Here is a 19,331-nt window from a genome sequence, read left to right as displayed (position 1 = left end):
CTCACCAAACATGGTTTACCATAATTTCATCTGTGGCATCTCTGTTACATGCATATGCATATAGACCGCTTGAGAGAGAAGATTTTCCAGCTGTAAATAAATTTCTGAGATACTAATTTTCTTTGATTATTAAACATCTGCAAGAAACAACATAGAAATGTGTTTTAGAATATGTGACGTGGTTGCTTGCTGTCCTGATCAATGAAAACTGTTGTCTTTTAGAAGCCTTGTTTACAGGTAAGCCAAGAAATGCAAAGAGACATATGTTGGTATCAGGAGTGGATAATGGTTTGCCAAGATGAGCTTTTCATGTGTAGGAAATTTATTTTAGCAGAAGAGTTGAGTGTGAATGTGGCAACTGAAATCTGAGCAAATGAATGGAACTTATGCAACTCAGATCAGAGGTTGTACCTGTGGTGGCATAAAATACATCTTTTAAAACGATCTTTGTTTTTTAAGTTGAGAGTTAATTTTTTTTTAAGTAATACTGGCAAGTTGGGGTCAGTGATTTCAGATAAATTACCTGACAACATGATGCTTCATTAGGAGCATTAGCCTTCGAACTCTCTATTATGACTCCAGAAATCTTAAAAGCTTCATATCAGCATAGCCTCCAGGAACAAAAGCTCATACAGAAAGATACAAAAGGAAAGAAGAATGTTTTAAAGTCCCTGTCTTGCTCCTGGACCCCAGCAAAGACTTCTGCTTTTGTCTTCAGTGGGAGCAAGACATGACCCTAAGGGTTCTTTCTTACTAAATGAAGGAAAACAAAGAGGAAAAGCTTCAGCCTAGCATGCAATGCACTCATATTTCAGCATTTGTCTTAGATAGTTAGGGTATCTAAACTAAGGTAAGTAACAATATTGTTTATTTATATATCAAATATTTCCCCCCTTTCCCCTGGTTTTCCTTGATTGCCTGAAAAGCAGTAGAATTGATCCTTTCACAATTAAAGCTTGGTCAGCTTTAACAAAAAGGTTGTTTTACTTTTCTACACAGCTCATGAATTTTAAGACGGAAAGTATATAATCATGCAGTTGAACTAAATGATAAGTGAAACTTGTGTATTTGAAGCCCAGAACTGTAATTAATATTGTGTTGTTCAAGAATGAACTGTGACTAAGTATAAGACTAGAATATAGATAGTTGTATACAGTAAGATGCTATTTTAGATGTATCAGAATCCATAAGTGCTCCGTAAGTAATAAAAAGTGGTATTGTATTGTAGAAAGGATTTCTACGCTGATATTTTAGTCCACTTAAAATCTAAGCTGTCAATTCCAAGCACTTCTCAGTATCAACTATTTAAAGCTCATATTTTCCTATTCTTCATAGAAAGGTACTATAGCTCTCCAAGTTTTGCTTGGTGTAGGAAATAGGAATAGGAAATTTTGCAAAATAGGAATTTTGCAAAATAGGAATTTTGCAAGGAATGGAACTTTAGAAGTTTTAATAAAACTCAAAGAGAGCAAATCAAATATGAAAAACATGATTATGTATTATTTGTGATTTTAAAACAGTTCAGAATCATCTTTACTTTGTCTTGCAACTCAGGCTAAGAGTGTTATCTGTGGCATAATCAGAGCAAATAAAATGTGTAATTTTTTGTCAGTCATTAATTTTGAATTTTGTCAAAAATCCATGAATTGAATGAATGCATTTTTTTAGAATAATATATGCATGAGACTTGATAGGTGTTCCAAATGATATTTTGGAGATATATACTCATGGAGATAAATACTCATGTCCTAAATCAGGGACCCACTTCCCTTCATTCCTATATTATACAAGATGAGAGAAGAAACCTAAAAATGTCTATTTCATTTTAATGTGTTGTGCAACTTAGTAATGATTCCACTATTGAGAATTATAGAAAATTTCTGTTATGACAATATAATGTATACTGGGTACTTATTTAAAATTTATTCTGTGAAAATTGATTCTAATAGCTAAGTTCTGAGGTTGTGGAACTGATGTGAAAATGTATGGGCTTCTAAAAGTGGCGTCAAGTAGGAACTTCTGGAACAAATCTTCAGGAACTGGAGGTGTGCTCCTGATGCAGTATATGTATTTTAAAGGAAGTATAAAAATCGAGAAATAAATGTGTAGCCTCCATAGGTTGTTTAGGTTTTATTTCTGTGACATGCATGATTATAAGTAAGAGAAGCATGACACAGATAGCTATTTGTTTCTGAAAACTTAGAATAGAAGATCACAAATGAAAGGCAGATTTTTCTTTAAAAAGCTAAGGTTCTACATTTTTATGGATTGAGTAGATCTGACTAGATTGCTGCTGTCTTAAAGCCAGTAAAGTTCATTACTGTCTCACTTTTTTCACTTGAAGAAATGGTCACAAAGGGCTGAATTTGATTTTTTGTAGATAATTCTTCCTTTTAGCATACTGCCTGGGTTTGATGTTATATAAAAATAGAAGTGGTGTGTATGGAACTGCTGCGAGGTAGCTATTATTTGTAAGATTTGATTTTCTATTCCGTGAAAAAGGAATGTGTGTGTGAGCCTGTGCATACATGTTCATGTCTTTACATGTACACATGGATTTCTTTGCACTTATGGAGCAGATCCACTTGCATGTTGGAGTTAAAAGGACCAGTAATCATTATTTTACACACCCTGTTTAGTCTGTTGGAAAATATTTATTCAGAATATGTACCTTATAGGTGGTCACAGAAAGAATTGGTTTCTATTTTATGTAAATCTGCAATGAAATGATGTATTTTTGCTGCACCTTCCTTTTATGTTTAGGATTACATAATACTTTTAGTAACTGTTCTGTGAAATCCCTACTTACTATGTATTTGTTCATTGTGCCCACAAATTGGATAGATTAGAGTTCACCACAAAAAGCTTATCATCTTCTGACAATATTCCTAATTAAAATCCAGCTCTTCTTACATTAACACAGTTGAAAAGAAGAAAAGGAAAAGGGAAAAAATCCAAAAATGACCACAGAAAATTGAAAATGGCTCCAGGCATACATAATCATTTTAGTTATAATCCAGCTTTTCTAGCTTTCTTTGTCAGCCTTATTTTGGTAAATAAATATATATATATAAACAGAATAAATATGTAACTGAACACTTTCTGAGTACAGAAACTGAACTTTAAATCACAGGAAAATTATAGGAAACTAGATTAGGATAAGAAATCATCATGAGTTGTCTTGATTTTGTGTTACAACACTCTATCCCCTTCTACAGAAAATCTTACCTTGTAGTTTCCACACCAATGATGTGGTGTGGAAACTACTGACTGAGACCAGTATTGTTCAAACTACATTTTGATTTGGGGTTTGTTTTGAATGAGATGAAAACCTCTGTAATAGGAGGGAAGAATTTTATCACAAAATTTGTACCATATGTAGAGACATAATAATGCATTTCAAAGTGGATAGAGGCAATAGGAGGGGTATTATCAATAAAATGAGTTCTGGAGAGAAGGAGAACTTCAATCTCAGATAAACAGAAATATTCCCATCCCTGGATCTCTCTCAGATCTCCTGATACATGCAGACATGTGCCTTAAGAAAGCAAAAGAATTCCTCCCTTTTGCTTTCTAATTCCTGGTCACCAGATAGTGCTTCAGAAAGATCATCTATTTGTAGAAGCACACTTTTCTTCTCTTTAAGTGCCAACAGTGGCTTCCAACTATATTTGACACACATGAGAGTGAAATAGATGCAGTGAAGGAGAGTTAAGGAGCTTAGAAGAACGGGCAGCATCTCTAGTTTGACATTACACTAATAATGGGTCAGTTTTCTAAATGAAAGTACATTGCCATGTTTATGGTGGGAACCACAATGAGATTTTTCTGTGTAAGGACCAAAGTTATTTGCTTTCCATCTTCTGTTGGTGAAGTTCAACATCAGCAATCTGAAATGAAGCCATAGCCATGAATGTTTCAGAGACAGATTACATATCATGAAGCTGAAGTCAAGTGTTATCACTAGGTGAAAACAGAATGAAGAAAAATCCTTTTCAGTTATGTGTGTCTCTGAAGTGGATACTTGGAGGGAATCTTGAAGTGCTTGTCTGCTTCCCACAGGAAGTAACTTGCAACCTGAACAAAAACACTATCTTATAACATATTTCCCTATGTAAAAAATAGAATTTCCTGCTAAAGTATATTTTCTGTCATTTTCTGTAATTCGCCCTATAAAGAAGTGTGGCTTTATGTTCTTCTGAATTAAGCTCCAAATTCCCAATTTCAGATAAGATATTATCATCTAAGTGAGGAAATTGTCACAGAGTAGTAAAGTTCTGATAATCATGCACCACATGGTATATCTATGCCCTTTTTGTGAGCACGCTGCAGCTTAAAGAACTCTTCTTTATCCAATTGATTGCCCCATGTTTCACCTTCCAAGACTGGTCTCAGGACAGCTGTCTCTCATGGCTGGATGACTGAAGTTAAGGTAAAGATTTAGAAAAGAAAGCCTCATCCATTACTCTGTTGATGGAGATTATGATGGTTCACTGGAGGTACTTAGTGACTGTTAACAAGCCTCCTAGGTTGTGCAAAAAATAACCTTGCTTGGGAAACATGGAAATGTAAGCAAAGCAATGCTTAAATTGAGCCTTCCAGATTCAGAGCTGCTTCATTTCAGAATAGACACTGCCATTAAAAACAAACAAACCAACAAACCAAAACCAAACACAAACAAGCAATCAAAAACCCAAGACCACTACATTCACTATCCCCCACCCCCCATCCTATTTATCTGTTCTTAATTTTCTCAGTTTTTTTTTTTTTGCGGGGCGGGGGGGTTTGGGTATGTTGTTTTTTGTTTGTTTTTTTAATGCTGGTAGAACTATTTTTTCTGTCCATCTTTGTAGTAATTTTATGGCAAAAGGAGAGATTTCCTACAGGTCTAGATAGTATGGACAGAAAAAGCAGATAAATAAGAAATAAAATATGCTGGAGGGCAAAGGCCTTTGGGAGAAGGATGGTTTGTTTGTTGTCTTATTTAGAACACCATTGTTCCTATGCATAATTCTATTTGTTTTTTCCAAAGGTTGTGACAACCTTGTCATATGGTAGTCAGGCTTTTTTTTCCCTGAAGTTTCATAATGATTTCTTGATTGATTGAACGACAAGGATGTGTTTCTGAGCATGATTCTTTTACCTCATAACATGACTTCTTTTTTATTTACTTCAATACTGTAAAGAAAGAAATTGTGCTTATTTGATAAGAAATGAGTGCTAGACAAAAGTTAAAATACTTATTTTATCTAGAATTCAGTAAATCATCTATTATTATTGGATTGGATAGAAAGCATGGGAATCAGTAAGGAATACTGGATATCAGAAAGAAACCAGATAGGAGAGAGGCAACAACTGGTTTTATTAAAACAACCCGGAGAATGTTGAATTTTAAGACAAAACCCACAGGCAGATTTTGTTAATACTTTATTGAGAGCTGCTAGATTTTGTTAATATTTTATTATGCTGCTAGAATATGGTGATGAATCTGATTTAGAAAGTATGTCAGTTCCTGGTAATGTAGGGGAAGGACTCTTGGTGATGGTCCTGTGCTGGCCATGAGTTAGACTCAATGATCCTTCTGGGTCCCTTCCAACTCAGCTTATTCCGTGATACTGTGATTCAGTGACAGATGAACTTGAGGATAGAATAGTTTTTCTGAGTAGCACTCAGAAAAACTGTTACAATGCAGATTCCAAGTTCATGCCTTTCAGGATGAGTGATGAAAATTTTCTGATAAAAAAAAAACAACACAGGAGTGTTCTTGAATCTAATGGACAGCACTATCAGAAACTGCTATAATAACAAATAGGTATAAATTGGTTACAAATAACTTTTATATTTATGTTAAACTTCCAATAAACTTTCTAACAGTCAGAACTGAGAGAGATGTATCTTAAACCTCTCAGACCATTTAGCACAATAGGGAAAGAGCCTTTTTTTGTTGTTTGTTTCTTATCTAGCATAATACCCTTTTGCTGTTTCTGTAAGATTTCTTTTCTGATATTACTTTTTTGTATTGCCATCTCTTGTTCATCCAAGTGGAATGCTACAAGATACTAATGGCAGATTCAGAAAATCAGCTTTGAATTCAGAATTAACATGAGTCTTACAGCTATAGAGTTACCTCACAGGTTTAACCTGGTCTACTGTAATTCACATGTTGTTCTGTTTTTTTAGAGGAGCATTTCCAAGTATTTGCTTGTGTTGGACATTGATCTCTGCAAGAATGCTTCATATTTACACATGAACTTCCTTACCTGTTTTGTTATCTGAAGTCTGTATGGTTTGAAAATCTTTTCCTTAACTTTACACTGTGTGCGCTTGGAATGTAAGTTTCAGCAGCCTAGCAGAAGTGTGGTGGTCTGTCATGCAGCTCTCTCATTAGCCTTGCTTGTCTGTTCAGTATTATCTCTGTGAGAGTCTTCCCTGTCTGAGCTGGGTTTTTTACCAGAGCAGACCCTTAGAGCTTGCTCTGCATAGTTGTGATGATCTATGAGGATAATGGCTCTGTTGTACAAAAAGAAGAATGTAGGGAGATTGACATTTAGAAGGATTTCTCTTTTCAGCCAATGTAAAAAAATTCTATAGTGAGGCAGCAGGGATGGTCATGATGCCTTTGGGATGGGGACAGGATCTGAGCTCTGCAACTGACACCCAACAGGAAAGAGCAACTCTGGTCCCAGCAAAAGCTCTGAGCTGCTCCTGCACCAAAATGTTTCTGCAGCAAGGGGTGGGGAAGAAGGGGAGGGTGATGAGCAAGCAGCTGAAGAATATTGAAAAAAGAAAAATACCTGATTATTTTCATAAGAGGAACTCTTTGTTCTAGTAATGATACTCAATTCTTTGAAACTCTTGAGTGAATGTAAGCATGTTCTCTTTTATTTACTGTTGCCGTCTTGCTGAGGAATTCATTACCCATAATAGAAACACAGTTCAGTTCCAGTTACTCATCTTCCAAAAGATTTCCTAATAAGGGCTAGTATTTTCAAAGTCCCACTGCTCTGTTGAGTTAGTGTTACATGTGGTTCTTTTCCTTTTTCCTGAAATGAAAATTGTGACTTTCTCTCCTGTTATGCAGTTGCTTGACTTGTACTCAAAATATTGCTCTGCTTTTGTATTTACAACTTCTCCCTAGATTTTTAAATTGGCATATAACTGCAGCAATAACTGTTCTTAGGGCTATTGCCAATATGTAAGTAGTGTGAGGTTTAGAAAATTTATAACTTTCCAAAAGTATAATCTTGATTATGCCTAAACTATGTCATGCATGTCTTGTATAATTTCAAAATATGTCAAATGTATTTAATGGGTAGCTTCACTGCTATGTTTATATTGTATTTTCTTATACAAAGAAAAGGCCTTCTTATAGTTCTGACTATATTTAACTGAGCACTGTTTAAATAGGATTTTTATTTGCTTTATCTGATTCACATTGTGTTCACAAGCTCTACTTTGTGCAAGTATAAACACAGAGTTGAAATAATACCAAAATTATGACAGAAAAAGGAAATAGAGTGGTGCCAAAAGACTACCAAGAGGGAAAAAAATTGGACTATCTTCACATTAAAAATTCCTATGTAAATGCCTCTCTTGAAGAGAATGTCAATCTAAAACTTGTATTTTATTACTCTTCATATGCTTCTTGCCTGATTACATCCACAAATTGTGTTCTGGAACTTGTAGAAAGTTTTAGAGTACCTGCAATCATTCAGAGGAAAAATGCTCTTCCTCAGTAGCGCGGGAATTCAATCCTTTCTCATGGAAGAACAAAGTCCTTTTTGTTTAGAGTCAGATGATTGAACTTTATTTTGATAAACCTGATTTTTTTTTCCTTTCAGAAGCAGTCCTTTTCTTATCTAACATAAACCTTGTTATTTTTTTTTTTTTTTGTTTAGTTGAGATAGCCTGTTCAACACAGTATTTCAAATACAGGCATCATATCTCTAAATCCAGTAGGGCCAAGAATTTATGTAGTTTGGTATATTTTAGAAAATAAAACTGACTTTGCAAAAATCTTGAAGGTTTTTTGGTTTTGGGTTGGGGTTTATTTTGAGATTTGTTGTCGTTGTTGTTTGTACGTTTTGAGAGGGCTGTGGTGTTTTGGGGGGGCTTGTTTTTTGTTTCACTTAGAGAACATTTTTTTAAATCATACTTTTGACAATAGGATATTAGTGGGCTGAGTTTAAAAAAAGGCTCATTTAATGAAACCAAAGAAGCAGCAGATTTAGAGACATTGTTTCAATCTTGTTAGAATTTTCACATGTGAATGGGAAGGTAAGATTTAAGTTTTTCTATTCAATTTTTTTTGGTAAGGAATAGAACTATTAGCAACAGAATCCAAATAAAAAGCAATTAACCTAACCTAGGACAAAAACCTGTTGTTTTTAAGAGATTTTCAAGGAAAATAATAATAATGATTATAATAATAATAAAGCTTCCTGTTTTTACTGTAGCTGATTGTATTTATAAAAAAAAGCTGTATACATATATATACATATATAAGGTAGCTATATAAGTCTGCAATACAACTAATGGCCCTTAGATACTCTGAATTCTCTATCATAAGTAATGAAATAAGCAGAACTTAGTAAAGTTATGGAATTTTTTTCATATAAATTTTAAAAAATTATAATTGTTTTGCAAATTATTAAGGTATATGAAAAATTTATTCCAATCTAAAAGTTTATGATTTGATCTTGAAAGGACAAAATTTAGCTTGAGTATTTCCTAAAATACAAATAAATATGGATGACATTTTAAAATAAAATGCTAACAGTGCAGGTATCAGTTCACAAAACATTTCAGTGTTGCTGAATCTTTTTTTTTTCCTTACATAATTTCAGCTGAAAACTTTGACCCAGCTTTGCAGAGCCCTCTAGGTACATAGTCTCTCCAGTAGGAGTTTTGCGTATGGATAGGAAAGAGTCTGAGCACACCTGAGGCACACCCTTAAAAGCAACTCCCTTCTCCAGTACTTTTCAGATATCAAGAAGGGAGGTTGGGTTCAGCTGGCTGAGACCCAGGTACCAGCAGCATTGCAGGACACAAGTGGACAGATGATAAACAAGGACAGGCACTGGCCTTGGTCCCACATGCATCAGTCAGGCCATGTTTCTGCTCCCCAGGGCTACTGGCCAGTCCAATGTTGACTTTGTTTCCAGGAAGAGAAGGAGCAGCAGTTTAATGTAAACTATGTGACAAAGGAATTAGATCTCTGACTGTATAACTTTTATTATCCAGAGTACTCTTCATAGTTTAGATGACATATAAATTAAATTAAAATAAGTAATAACCACTTTGACAAGTCTTAAAATAGAACAAAGATAGAAGAGATGAAAACAAGCACCTCATATTACTTGTGAGTCCAAGCTTGCTTTTTAACAACCAGCCTGACACACAAAGAGAAGGGAAAAGGGACATTGAGGCACCCAATTAATTTCTTCTTCTTCAGTACAAAGCTTGGCTCTTCAGTGGCATCTGCTCGCACTTCATGCATAAACGTGGCTGATGGGCAGGAGCTTTTATCCCTTGGAAATGTCTGCTCCCTGTGCTTGATTGCTTTCTCAGCAAATCAATCAGACACTAGTGAGAATTTTACAGGTTCATATTTCAATATATCCTTTTATTTTTATGCTGTCTTTTCCTTGGTACATGTACTAATATTTAAAGTATTTAAATTTTGAGTGATTTTTGATCACTCCATTTGACTAGCCAGTTTATTGCATGTTAAATTTTCTTCAAATTGCCAAGAAAATACAAAGAAAAAAGCAATCCCAGGAAGTCAGAGATGATATTATCTCTCAGTCACTGGCATGTTGTCAAAGTACAAATATTTTGTTATCAACTGTGGCATTTTTTTACCATTTTCATTAGGCTTTTAAATATTCTGACAGCTTTTCTTTATTTTGATATGCCATTTTTAGAAGTGATTTCCATATAACTTCCAAAAGGGATCCAGTAGTGAAAAGGGATGTTTGTTTCTACCTGTATTGATTTCTATGGTGGTGTTAGGTGCTAAGTATGGCCGTTATTTTTGGTATAACTTACTCTGAATACAGCATAAAAATACTGTGCAATGCTGAAGTTGAATTGCTGTTTCCTTTGGTACAAACCTCACTGTAGTTACCTACACCTCAGTGACAGTACATGTGCCATCTCTGTATCCTCAGGTCTCTTTCAGCATACTTGAATTTGTTTAGATTTTTCAGACTGAACTCTATAAATAATTAACTGCAGTGCCATAGAATTAAGATACTCATAAGGCTGAAAGATTAAACTACAGTATTTGTTCGATGAACTGCTGTGGTTTTATCCTCAAAGTTACCTTGAGAATTGCTTTGAAAATGTGTAATATTTATAGACAAACTTGATGCTCACAGACAGACACCCACATACAGTTTACTTCATTTACCCATACAGCCATTTTCCATGTTACAAAAATTCAGTTTCTGGTGTCTAATAACTTCAAAAGGTTCACTTTACCAGGAATCTTAGAAATGAGATGTTTTAATTCTCAGAAGCTCTAGATGTCTGACCATTCTAACAGAAATTCTCTGTGTGATGGAAGCTTGACTCTGCTTCAGGTCGAGCCAGGTCAATGCTAAGCCCAGAGGAGGCAGTTGTCTTCCTGCTTTAATTCTGTGATCTATGAAGCACAGAAGTTTCATGGTTAGATAAGATAGCATGGCTGCCCAAAACAGTTCCTGCCTTTGAAGCTCGGATTAACTTTGATTTTATGTGGTGGTTGGAAAATATCAGTGTGAAACACTGCTAACAGGCTGGGGGGCTGGTGGTGGTGGTGGTGGTGTGTTAATGGTAGATTTCATGTCTTTGGCAAAAGAATCAGTGTGTTGGGAATCCATTTATTTGTGATGACTTCTCTGGTTTCAGAAGACAACTTGTCAGATTGACAAGTTATCTTAACACAGGTGCGTGCAAATGGATTTCCTGTTTACAAAGCAGGTTAAAATATCCAAAAGTTCTTCCAAGGAGGAATATCAGGGTTGCTGTTTTGATTACTTTTGCTTTCACATGGCTCTTGGTGGCTTTATTTATAGTTCTACCATTTGATTAGATTTGATGGTGTGAAGTGCTCTCTCTCAGAGCATGGCCAGACTTAAACACTGAATTAATTAGGGATAGATGTGACCTAGGATTTATGTATAAAACTATGTAAGTTTGACCCATTACTCAGTCTTTAAAAGTTATTCTACTAATGATCTTCTGTTTGAACAGCCCTTTTCTAGAGTTCATGGTCAGGGCAGGGTGAGGGGATTTCTTTGACAAGGCTCATCTGCTTTCTTCAGTCTGGACTCCAAACATTAACGGGGAAAGATGTTCAAGAGGCATAGAAAAAAAAAACCTCCAGGTTTTATGCATGGTAGGGTTGGTTTGCCTTTTTTGCATAATGAAAGTTCTCCATTGAAGTAGTATTTATTGCTGGAAAAGGAATAATTTACCAGGAAAACATTTAAGGGAATCAATTGTCTTTAACTTTGAGGCACACTGTGTTAGGGACCAGGTTCTTCTGCCTACATAGAGATACTCCACTGCACTGTGAAGGGTCACTTCAGAAAGGTCACACACAGAATCCAATCTAGTAACCAAACCCTGTCTCTGGAGTCTTAGTAATGGTCCTTGTGAGGTACAACCACCCCAAGAGCTGGGTTTGAAAGAACTGAGTTGCATTTATAATTGTGCTTACTTTTCCTTGGATGTTGAAAACTTCACTCCTCTGGCTACATATCACAGCAAGAGAGCTATCATCTCTAGCATGTGTTGGAACAGGCAATTCTAATGTATTTATGCAGGGATTATAGTCACAGGTCAGGAGGTAGCCATTAAGAGTTGAACCTTTGTCACTAACTGGGGAATACAGGTGAAAAAGCGATAGAGAAGGTGGCATAGAAGCTGTGATGAGTTTGAGTAGCAGTTTACAGTTTTCTTTAACAGTATTTACATAGTTGCAAATATAGTTTTATTTATTCTTGCGCAAGAAGTATTTTTTTGCTCCATGCCTGCATATAGGCCTTTACTTTTCTTCATGGAGATAGCTATGTTTATAGCCAGCTTGGGAACGATGTCAAGAAATTTAATGAGATCCCCTTTTAGCCAAGGTTCATGCTCTCCCAGTCTGCCTCACAGTAGTTTCTGGTCCAAAGTTTGCCTATGGCCAAAATCCCAGGAGAGTGACTTTTCCCAGTAATCATCTTTAGATTGTAGCACTACCTACAATCCCATTTAAAGTTTACTGATTTGGGCCAGGGGACACTCTGTGAAGGCCAAAAAGCCCCTCTCCAGTCTTAGTCTTTGTGGTCCAGAGACAAATTCTTCTGTGCAAATGCCGCTGACTGAATATTTGACATCATGGATTGTTCCATGTTTAATTAAAAAAAAAAAAAAATAATAATAATGATAAACAAACCACAAAAAACCTCCAAGGTTGCATCTAGAAAGACTTGAGCACAAATCTTCCAGCCAGTTATTCCCACTGCCTAGCTCTTCAAAGAATCCCAAATTGTATTTTTCTCAACAGACTTGCATGATACAGCTGTACTTCAGGAGCTGCAGAGGGATTGTGGGATATAGGACATGAACCCTGTCCTTGACAACTAGAAAGGCACCATTTTACAAAGAGGTGGACCTGGATCTGTAATCAGAAAGGGTGGGAGTAGTCCAAAGAAGTATGGGTGTCTACAACAGAGCTGTCCGTTCATCACTTCAGGCTTTCTTTCTAGCCAGTAGAGAGAAATGGTCACTTCTACCCATGGCATAACCATCCTCAAGTAAATGTCTGAAATAGTAAAAGCTACATACCCCCTAAAATGTCTAGGTTTCTGTATATGTTCTAAAAGGAGTCTGGCATGACTAGTTCCAGTGCAACATTTATAGACACTTGAAATTTAGTGAGCTGAGTCCCACTTGGCCTGTGCCCAGCCCCCTTTATTTCTGCTCCCAGTACTTTCCTTGGTCCCCTCAGAAACAAGGGCTTTCAGCTGCCTCAGTCCTTCATATCCTGTAGCCGAATCCTGCAAGGTTTTCTGTTGCCCATGTTTACATGGAGGAGAGACAGGGGGCAGATTTGCATGGATAGAGGAGGTCTTATTTAAAAACCTCTTGGCTGCACATAGTAGCCACTTTCTTGTTCTTGCAGCTCTACTTGCAATAAACAAACTATCAGAGCACCAGACTTGAACCTGATATTGATGGGTGATAGCTAAATTCAAATTACAAATGCAAGAGTGCCTTTAGCACATTTATTTTCCATACATGCAACTGTCTTTAAGATTTCTGATTCTATTTTTGTAAGCCTTACTGAGATGCTCAGTGGTTTCTCTCATTTGCTGTACTGATTGCTCAGCATCCTTATGATGTAAAGTCAGTTTTCTAAGACTCTGTGTGAATGCTAATCATGAGGCACAGTTATGTGTGTGTCTGTTTCATATTTTTATATAAATTGTTTGCACAAAAGGAACTATTAATATGTTTACGTTAAAGAAAGTGAGGTTTTCAGTCTCAGAAGTAGTGCCATGAAAAATCTTTAAGAAGTCTATTTGTTGTTTTAAATGTGATCAAATATCTGGTGGTCTCCTTAAATATCCTACTTTTTCTGATGAGGAAATGACATCATTAAAACTAATACTTTGTAATTGCTATGAATCTTTCCAGTAAAAACAAAAACTGAATAACCATGTAGATGGAAATGACACTGAATTGTAAATTTATTGTAATTTGAATTAGTTGTGCTCTCAGCACAACTGTCATCATCCAAGTCCTTCATACATTGTCATCGATAAAGCAGAATAAGTAATAACAGCACCTATGATACAATGTTTAGGATGAAAATGTAAGTACTTTAATAATATTCCTTTTTTGTGTGTGTACCATTAATAAAAATATTACTTTTTTTCTAGGATATGGTACTGCCAGTTTTTGCATGCTGGGAATATAATAATGCTCTTAGTCTTGGAAAGGCAATTGAGGGGCACAACAAGGTGCAATGTGCTGTCACTCACCCAGTGCCGCCCTGTGCCTGGTGCTGGTACATTGAGCAGTAAATACGTTATCTTGGTCTTACTTAGGGGCTGTGTGCCAATGCTTTTGTCAATACTGTGCATCCTTAATATTCTTTAAATATTACTTTTTGCTTATAGTTGCAAATAATCTGTTGCTAAAAGAGCAAAAAATATTTAGACAGCATGAAGTTTAGTTGAGTTAGAAGTGAAGAAGAGAAACAGGAAGACAAATCAAATGTCCAGTTGGATCAGTGGTTGATCCCATAAGGGAGGCTGGATGATAGTAGAGAAGAGGAAATGGAGAGGGAATCTCATCAATGCATATGAATATCTCAAATATGGGTGTCAAGCAAGGAATAATGCTCATAAATGAAGACATAAGGAGGCCCATCTCAACATGAGGAAGAACTTGTTTACATGGAAGGTGGCAGAGCACTGAACAGGCTGCCCAAGGAGGTTGTGGAGTCCCCCTCTCTGGAGACATTCAAAACCCACCTGGAGGTGTTTCTGTGTAACCTGCTCTAGGTGACCTTGCCTTAGCAGGAGTGCTGGACCAGATGATCTCCAGAGGTACCTTCCAACCCCAACCATTCTGTGACTGTGATGTCAATTTAGAGTGACAGATGTGACATCTCCGGACTTTCTTCTCATGTTTTACTCTTTATCTGTGTTCATGTGGTGCCTATGACTACAATATTGACAGTACTTACAACAGAAGCCATATGCCATAGAGAAGCAGGATCATCACTTTTTGTTAAAAGAACTGTGTATGACATGACGTTGCAAAACTCAGAAGTGAATATTGATGCTTTGCATTGTAACATTCTTTTTTCACTTAAAGAGCTTCCCACAGGCATGCTGCTCAACATGTTAGATACACAGTTGGTTTCTCTTTATGCGTAAAAATGGTCTCTTTGTTGGTGGGATATGCTTATTTTTAATAAATCAACTGCTTTTGAGAGTTTGATGCTTTAAAATCCCATTGATTTCAAGGCTTAAGAATTTAGCAGGTGGATAAGACTATTCTGTGGAATAAATGGATGCCTTTTGCAGATTTTTTTTTCTGTTGTTCAAAGTTTTCTATTCTCTTAGAGTTGCAGTAGCAGTATAGCAGTCATTTTGCAATCCCAACTGGAGCAGGAACTGCTATGGCTACTATGTAAATATGTACTGTTGAACTTTGCAGTGCAATTTATTTTTTGTGCTCTTCATTTATATTCTGACTTTCATAGCTCATGTCAGACCTCTTTAACAGTAGTGATGGTTCTTTGTTCTTTGCATTGTTGGCAGCCATAGATCTTAAAGCATTTTACAAAGGAATGATAAGTGCTATTGTCCCATTTTATTGAGGACCAAACTCCAGGACTGCAAGTGACCCACTGAGAATCCCACAGTCTGCAGAGGAGACAAGACTTCTTAAAAGGCTTACAGTTGTAACTGTGAGATTAAAAGATATTTGTAACTGTTTATTTTCCTAGGAGCATGTGATAAGAGAAGCAGTAATATCGTGTGCATGTACATGTGTAACCACTTGTGTGTAATCTTTAGACAGGGGTATTGTTTTAAGGAAAGAGTCTGTGGGACATTAAATTTCCATATTTTATAACGTGTCTATAGATGTATTAAACATGTTTAATAATGTGTACAGTATAAACCAGGACAGTGTTAACTTTCTTGAAATTGGAATCTGTGGCTGCAAGCAATATAATATTTGATGCCCAAACATGATAAAGTAGGACTCAGCTCTGTGCTGCTGAGGTATAATGTGGGCCGCACATACATTTAATCTTGGGTTCGTTTCTTGTGTCCTCCCAGTAAGAATGTTCCGATTTGGGAGATTTTAATTAATTACTCTTTAGAGGTTAATTGCTTTAAGGGTAAATACCATAGATCACTCCTTGCAGTGTAAAATCAGCTAAATGAGCAACTGATTAGTACCTGATTAGTTGATGTATTTTAGTGATACTGTAGAAGGCATATTGACCACAAGCTGAGTCAGGACCTGACTGTAAGAAGATCTCTAAAACCTTTTAAGATCAGAACTCAGTTCTATGAAGAAACGCATAGTATATGTGAACAGCTCATTAATTAAATTAAAATAGAGTCATCCATCCCTGAGTTGCCTTGCAAATGTGTATGTTTATACTCGCATCCCTTTGACTGTTCTTTTAGCTCATGTTTTGTACTTCAGAAAATAGCATGGTGACATTTGTTATCCTACTTGATGGCAAAGTGCTGAACTCTCTGTAACAAGATGTTTTCATTATGATTACTAGGGTTTTTACCAAAATAGTAATTATTACTGTCAAAATTATCCTTAAAAAATACCTGAAAATACTGTGGTTATCTGTCTTGCTGAATAAAAAGGCGGTATGATATGAGATCACTTAAGTGTACGCAAGATATTCTTCTTTCCCTTTTTAATTCTGAAGAAAAGCAGACCAGAATTTCACCATGATTCTGAGTTGGTGCTTTATCATTGTGTTGTTGGAATGAATAGAACAGAACATAATATAAACTCAGAGATTGAGAGTTATATTAAAAACATAAGACTTTTTTTATATAAATCATATACTAGTAGCAAATATGCACCATTGTGCTGGAACAGGAGCTTATAGGCAAGTTAACTTTGGTTTATAAAGTGTGTTATTTTCCTCTGTTAAAACAAATAATGTCACATTACAAAAGTATTGGAATTTTATTTAAATATTGTGTATTAAGTGTCCTCATGATGGTGAGATCCAGTCCTATATATGCTATGTATGGGGCTATGAATAGCCCCGTGGACATCTACACATGATGAACTTGGTGGAAATTTGGCATGTTTTTGTGAATACCTAAGAAAAAAAACCCCTCACTTCTTCTGGATATAGGAAAAAGAAAATACTTAACAACACCATGCACTTTAGATTTGTTTTTAATAACCCACACTTTAATATGTCATCTGATATAGTCAATGACTCTGTTCAGACCGAAGTTCCTTTGAGGATGACAGAAAAATGTATAGAAAAGTTAAGGACTTTGAAAAAGTTTTGGTCTTCATTGGGCATCTTCCTCTTTCCCAATGTGGCATTACACACAATGCAGTCTTCAGAGAAACACCACCACTGGGCAAGGGTTTGAAAAACTGATTTTATTTAAACATTGCAATGGAAAAAAAAAATCATAAATTATTCTAAGAAATTTTCTGACTATATGTCAGAAGATCTTGACTTGAGAGAAGTGCTTTCAATTTTCCACTAGAATGTCTTCTTGTTAAAAATTAAATACATATATTAGAAGCTGAGAAAAATAGAAGATGTCATGAATAAAAATATTCTTTTGAAAACCATATGCAATAAGGCACATTGTATGAAAGGATTATTAAGTAAAATATTTTTTACTTTTGAGCCATTTTTTAGTGATATTGGCTCCTGTTACCACTGAAATGCAGATTAAAACTCACTTCAAAAGAGAGTGGAGATTGTCTTCATTACTTATCTTCAGTGCTGTGTCACTAATAGCTAGGGTAAATCTTGTGATTGCAGACTCTTTTTCAAAAATATTATTTTTCTAATACCTGACATACTAATTTTGATATTTTTCATAACCTAAAGATAGTGTGTTTAATAACATATAATTATGGTTATTTAAAGGCTGAGAAATAGTTATTAAAATATCTCTGTATGATACTTAAGTTTATTTCAAAGTCACTTTTATATTGTTCTTATTCTGGCAGTAGCTATTTATTTTAATTTATCAAGGAGCTTCACAGAATTTCTGTTTTATGATATTTGCATGCTCTTGATGTCATCTTTCATTGTGATTTTATTAGAAGTTGGCTACTAATTAGATAATTGTATTATGTCCTATCACACCTTACTTAGTCAGGAAGGTAGTAATTACAGCTTTATATTAACAAGCCAGGGCTAATGCCCTTTTTATTATTTGTTGTTTTATCTCCAATCTTCTGTCATATTAGATTCTGTTGTACCTATGGAGTTTTAAAGTCTGATCTATTATAGAGATTATAATAACAAAACTGCATGCTTCCTTAAACATAGACTGTGTATAAAATAAGGCAAGACTGTACTCTGATCTTAGATTTTACTGGATGTGATTTTGATTCATTGTGTACATAGGAATCTTTTTTTTTTTTTTCTGTGCATATATTATATTTAATCCTTATTTTGACAGCATCTTACCTGGGTGGAATTTATGTGTCTTTTCCCTGCTATTTTATTGGCCTTTGCTATTTATATACCAGCCTGTACTCAATAGCAGCTACCCCCTCACACTTTGAACACACCCAAAAAGAACCACTCTCATTAATGATCACAATAATCCTAGTCAGCAAATAGAGGTTTATCTGTTGGTTCCAAGAAAAAATACTATCTGAAATAATTTGTGTAATATAGAGATAATAAGGGATTAGTGCATCTGTTCCGAAGAGCCTGACCTTCAAACCATTAGCTCTGCAAGATTCAAGCACCATGGTGTAATCCTGCTATGAAAGGCAAGTTTGTTTTACTTCTGTATTTTATGATCTTCATTCATGAGCTAATATATATTGAAATCCCTGGAAAGATGTAGTACTTGGCTTGAGTAATAGAGTCTAAAGTTACTGTAAAAGGCACGTTTCTGTTAAACCAATAGTAAGCCTAGGACCATGAAAATAAGGTTTGTTTATTATATTTTGATTTTGTGCTGTGTGCTCTGGGGGAGCCATCTTTTTCTGTGCAATCCACAAGTAATTCAGAATTTGAAATCTGTGGTTCAGACTGGCTGATTGATTATTGCAGATTTTCATGTTATGATGATGTGGATTTGAAAATGCCACTTTGTACAGAGCTGTGCAATTTCTGCTGTCCTTTCTCATTTTCTTTGGTGCCGATGCTGATGTGCAAGTTTTATTTTCCGGTTTATCATTAAATGGTTGTTATTTCTTCATCTGTAATAGGTTTGTTAGTGCCCTCTATATCAATACCGCAGAAAAAATTAATGCTCAATCTTAGTTTCTGCTTTTGAATAATATACAGGGAGGAAGATGGGTTGTTAAGTAGTTCAGAAGTACTGAAATTAGCTTTGTATTGTGTTTTTTTTTTGTTAATAGTATACATGGAACAACATTTCTCCATATTGTATTAGTTCAAGACAAGTGCCTTTGATCCTTAAACTTACTAGTACTCATGCAAGGTTGCATTAAAATATTTATTTCATATAGCATTTTGTTTTAGTTGGCACAGCAGTTTTAAAGTCTTTTCGCTTCTGAAATAACTAGAAGTTTGAGAGGGAATAATTTTTTTTCTCTTGAGATAGGGTGTATTAGCCTTC

At 35.4% G+C, this 19,331-nt stretch overlaps 1 protein-coding gene across 6 annotated transcripts in view; it reads left to right on the top strand.

Moving 5' to 3' along the window:
* The window catches only part of LOC310907646 (regulating synaptic membrane exocytosis protein 1-like), a gene marked incomplete at its 5' end in the record, with an annotated part of 133,611 nt that overhangs the window by 96,264 nt on the left and 18,016 nt on the right, over window positions 1-19,331 (top strand). The window lies entirely within an intron of this gene.

This window comes from Zosterops lateralis (genome assembly GCF_965231275.1).
Source record: "Zosterops lateralis genome assembly, chromosome: 3".
Classification (NCBI taxonomy): domain Eukaryota; kingdom Metazoa; phylum Chordata; class Aves; order Passeriformes; family Zosteropidae; genus Zosterops; species Zosterops lateralis.
Note: the sequence above shows the minus strand (reverse complement) of the source record. Positions and strands in the feature narration are given on the sequence as shown.